The 5000-nt window shown below is 53.5% G+C and overlaps 1 protein-coding gene across 1 annotated transcript in view; it reads right to left on the reverse strand.

The window, feature by feature from the left end:
* The window catches only part of LOC122254623 (uncharacterized), a 159671-nt gene that overhangs the window by 57169 nt on the left and 97502 nt on the right, over positions 1 to 5000 (reverse strand). The window lies entirely within an intron of this gene.

The following is a 5000-nucleotide window of genomic DNA, read 5'->3' on the forward strand; positions in this document are numbered from 1 at the left end:
TTATAAAAAAAACAAAATGCAAGAGGAGAAGAGGAAACGAAGGAGGAGGAAGAAGATCAATCACGAATGACAAGAGAAATTTCACATCTGACACGCCCCCCCCCTTCCCCGGCCCCCCTCCCAACGCATTACGTCACCTCATAACGGGCCCGCCACAACACGCCTCGTCACTTCACATCAAGAACGATCCATGAGCAAACGAGATAAGGCCATGCATGACATCGCATCACTTTTAATCTTGACAATCGACATCATCACCATCATCACAGCCATAACAAGCCATGTCATTCCATCGTCGGATATATTTCGGTTTAGTTTAGTTAGCACGGTCTCTCCACCAGCATCATCATCACATGACATCACCTTGTAACATCATACAGTCATCACATCACGACATCACCTTGCAACACCATACAGTCATCACATCACGACATCACCTTGCAACATCAGGTAGTCATCACGTCAAAGCAGTTCCCATCAAACACCATCGTGACGCCATAAGGACAATATCACCTGTAGCAAAATCATCACATCTTCTAACCATCGCCGCCCTATTGCCATGAGCACAATCACCACCACATCATATCACATAACACTATCTATCACTATTGGGAAAAAATTCAAAACTCCGGTTTCACCACAACGCCACGACATCACCAGAATTAACGCATCGGAACATCATAAAAAAACACAACCTCACATCATCATCCCCGTACCTCACATCATCACCCAGAGTACAATCACCCCCCCCCCCTATAGACAACAGCAAAATCATCACCGCTTTGGCACCACCACCCTACAGCCAATATCAAAATCCTTACCGCTTTGGCACCACCCCTACCACCACCACCCCCCTAACACCTACCAAGATCATCACAACGTCACCACATCCTGACATCATCACGGGCCAGCCAGCGTTTGAGCAGCGGAGCACGGACAGGCAACACCCCCCACCCCCCCACCACACCCCCACCCCCACACCCGCCCCGCCTCTCGCTCGCAAACCGGGATTCATTACCGGTGTAATTGCATTCCAGCTGACACGCTTTCTTTCGCTCCGCTTTCCTTTTTATATTCCGAGGAGAACGTAAGTGGAGGGAGGGGAGGGAGGGAAGGGGAGGGGGGGGGCTAGGGAGGGAGGGAGGGAGGGAGGGAAAGGAGGGAGGGGTAGGGAGGGAGGGAAAGGGAGGGGAGGGGAAGGGAGGGGAGGGTTGGGGGGGAAGGAAGTGAGGGAAGAAAGAAAGAAAGGAGGAAGGGAGGGAGGGAGGAAGGGAGGGAAGAAGGAAGGGAGGGAAGAAGGAATAGAGGGAGGAAGGCAGGGAGACAGGGAGGGAGGGTGGGAGAGAGGAAGAGAATGAGGGGGGAAGGAGAGAGTGAGGAAAGGAGGAAGGGAAGGAGGAGGAGAGGGACGGAGGGAGGGAGGGAGTGAGAAAGGGGAGGAAGGGAGTGGGGAAAGGAAAGGAAGGAGGTAGGAAAGGAGGGAAGGAGGTAGGAAAGGAGGGAGGGTTGAACGGAGGGGGGAGGGAGGAAGGAAAGGAGGGGGGAGGGAGGGAGGAAAGGAGGGGGAGGGAGGAAAGGAGGGGGGAGGGAGGGAGGAAAGGAGGGGAAGGGAGGGAGAGGGAGGGAGGAGGGAGGGAGGGAGGATGGGAGGAAAGGAGAGAAGGAGAGAGAAAGAGAAAGAGAGAGAGAGGAAGGAGGGGAGGAAGGGAGGAAGGGAGGAAGGAGGGAAGGAGGGAAGGGGGGGGAGGAAGGAAGGAAGGGAGGAAGGAGGGAAGGAAGGAAGGAAGGAAGGAAGGAAGGAAGGAAGGAAGAAAGGGAGGAAGGAGGGAAGGAAGGAAGGAAGGGAGGAAGGAGGGAAGGAAGGAAGGAAGAAAGGGAGGAAGGAAGGGAGGAAGGAGGGAAGGAAGGAAGGGAGGAAGGAGAGGAAGGAAGGAAGGAAGGAAGGAAGGAAGGAAGGGAGGAAGGAGGGAAGGAAGGAAGGAAGAAAGGGAGGAAGGAAGGGAGGAAGGAGGGAAGGAAGGAAGAAAGGAAGGAAGGAAGGAAGGAAGGGAGGAAGGAAGGAAGGAAGGAAGGAAGGAAGGGAGGAAGGAAGGAAGGTTAAGGTGAGAGAAAGATAGGGAAAGAAAGAAAGAAAGAAAGAAGGAAGGAAGGAAGGAAAAAGAGGTTGTGTTGGAGGAGTAAGAGGAGGAGGAGGAGAGGGGAAAGGAGTGAGGAGAGGAGAGGAGAGAAGAAGAAAGGAGAGAGGAGAGAGAAGGCGAGAGGAAAATGGGTGTGTCGTAGCAAGGGGGTAAAAGATCCTTCCCCCTTCCCCCTTCATCACCACCTACTCCTTCCTCTTCCCCTTCCCCCTCCAACTTTCCACACCCCCTCCCACCCCCCCTTCCCCCTCCCACATCCCCCCTCCCACTTCCCTCCCACTTCCCTCAGCCCACCTTCCCTCCCCATCCCTCTCTCTCTCTCTCTCTCCCTCTCTCCCTCCCTCTCTCCCTCCCTCTCTCTCTCTCTCTGCTCTCTCTGAGAGTGATCCTCCTCTCTCTCTCGTCTCTCTCCGCCCCTCCTCCAATCTGCTCTCTCCCCTCTCCCTCCTCTCTACCCTCTTCGCTCGCCACCGTGTCCCACCCCCCCCTATCCCCTCTTCCTCTCCCTCATCTCTCTCCTCTCCTTCCCCCCCTCACCGCTCAGCCTCCCCCTCTCACTCATTCTCGCAGCCCTCCCTCTCCTCTCCTCTCCTCTCTTCACGCTCATTCCCTCTCTCTCCGCTCGCCCTTCCTCTCGTCATCCTCTCTCCCTCCTCCTCTTCCTCCTCCTCCCTCCGCCCTTCCTCGCGCTCGCCTCATTCCTCTCCTTCCGCTCTCGCTCCTTCTCTCTCTCCTCACTCTCCTCCCTCTCCTCCTTCTCTTCTCCTGCTCTCCTCCTCCCCCTCCTCCTCTCTCTCTCTTCCTCTCTCCTCCTCCCCTCTCCTCTCGCTCCCCCCCGCTCCTCCTCTGGCTGCTCGCCTCCTGGTCCCTCGTCTCTCTCTCTCTCTCTGTCTCTCTCTCTCTCTTGTCTGTCTATCCTCCTCTTCTCTCTCTCTTCTCCTCCTCTCCTGCGCTCTTCTCTTCTCTTCTTCTTCTCTTCTCTCCCTCCCCTCCCTGCTCTATCTGGCTTCTCGCTGGTCTCTCCTCGCCTGCATCCCTCTCGCCCGCCCTCTCTCTCTCTCTCTCTTTCTCTCTCTCTCTCTCTCTCTCTCTCTCTCTCTCTCTCTCTCTCTCTCCCTCTCTCCCTCCCTCTCTCCCTCCCTCTCTCCGAAAAGGCCGCAGAGAGCGAGTGTAAAATCGACCGCGCCGTAATAAGAGATAATGGACGATAATCGAATGACGGCGACGGGAAGAGCGGCCCCGGGAAAAGTCATCCTCCGGCCCGAATGGGAATCCCTGGAGCGCTGCTGCTGCGGCTGCTGGGAACTGTGTCGACTGGATGACGGATGAGTTGAACTGGCTCGTTGGCTGGGGATGGCGGACTGGTTGAATGGCTCACTAGGTGGCTGACTGACTTCTTGACTGGCTCACCGGGTAGGTGACTTAGTGCTTGACTGGCTCATTGAGTGGCCGACTGACTGCTTGAGTGGCTCTCTGGGTGACTGACTGCTTGCTTGAGTGGCTCTCTGGGTGACTGACTGACTGCTTGACTGGCTCTCTGGGTGGCTGACTGACTGCTTGACTGGCTGACTGACTGCTTGATTGACTCGCTAGGTGGCTGACAAACTACTTGACTAGCTCTCTGGGTAGCTGACTGACTCCTTGACTAGATGGGTGGTTGACAGGCTACTTGACTGGTTCTTCAGGTGACTGTTTGGCTGCTTGACTGGCTCACAGGGATCGAATTGATACCTATTGTTTACCTGAATGATAGATTGACTGAGCGATGCTGTCCAATTGCACGACCGAGTGGGCAACCGACGATAACTTAGGGTAATGCAATTAAACTGTTGCATCTGATGACCGACTGGCTGCCTGGTACGCTGCCTGATATTAACCTCATTCGCTGGCACTGGTATTAAACGAATAACTGACTGACATTCAACCGACTAACTGAAAGACGACACTCGTAGATATGACTGGCCGAATATCTGACATGAATGACTGACTGCCACTACTAAATACCTGACTTTCTAACACCATAACCGAATGACTGACACCATAACCGAATTCACTGACTGACACCATAACCGAATGCCTGACACCATAATCGAATTCACTGACTGACACCATAACCGAATGCCTGACACCATAATCGAATTCACTGACTGACACCATAACCGATCAACTGACCGACTGACTGACTGGCACTCGTTTGTTTGTGTCCCGTATCTACGCTCGTTGATCTCTGTCCACCTACGCACACCTCCATCAATCGCTTTATCCAGGCCACGCATCCATCAATCCCTTTAATCCGGGCCATAACCAACCACAAAAAAAAAATAGCAAACCCCGCCAGTACAATTAGAACAGTCGAAGAACACGTAACAGGGAACAACGAACTCGCCAGCAGAACAGAGAACAGGGGAGGGAGAGAGAACAATGCATCGATGACAAAAAAGCAGAACACAAAGAGGTGAAAAATCAGCGAATTTCCGGACCCGCTGCACGGACAAACGAGTGTGAATATCAAATGCATTTGAAGCAAGCACATCATTAGAACTATTTATCTTTCGATCGCTCACTTCCTCTCGCTTCTTGATTCTTGCTTCTTGCTTCTTCTAATCCACCCCCTTCTTCTTATCCTCTTTCTCCTCGTCATACTGGTTCTGTTTCTCCTTTTTTCTCCTTCTCCTTCTCCTTCTCCTTCTCCTTCTCCTTCTCCTTCTCCTTCTCCTTCACCTTTTCCTTCTTTTCCTCCTCCTCCTCTTCCCTTTCCTCTTCCTCTTCCTCTTACTCCTACTCCTACTCCCCTTCCTCTTCTCTTCCTCTTCCTCCTCCTCCACCCCTCTATTGCAACTTCGTTTCCATAACTTTCTCTTC

Source organism: Penaeus japonicus, unplaced genomic scaffold, assembly GCF_977035675.1.
Source record: "Penaeus japonicus unplaced genomic scaffold, GWHDUDI00000001_assembly GWHDUDI00000040, whole genome shotgun sequence".
In the NCBI taxonomy this organism is placed as follows: domain Eukaryota; kingdom Metazoa; phylum Arthropoda; class Malacostraca; order Decapoda; family Penaeidae; genus Penaeus; species Penaeus japonicus.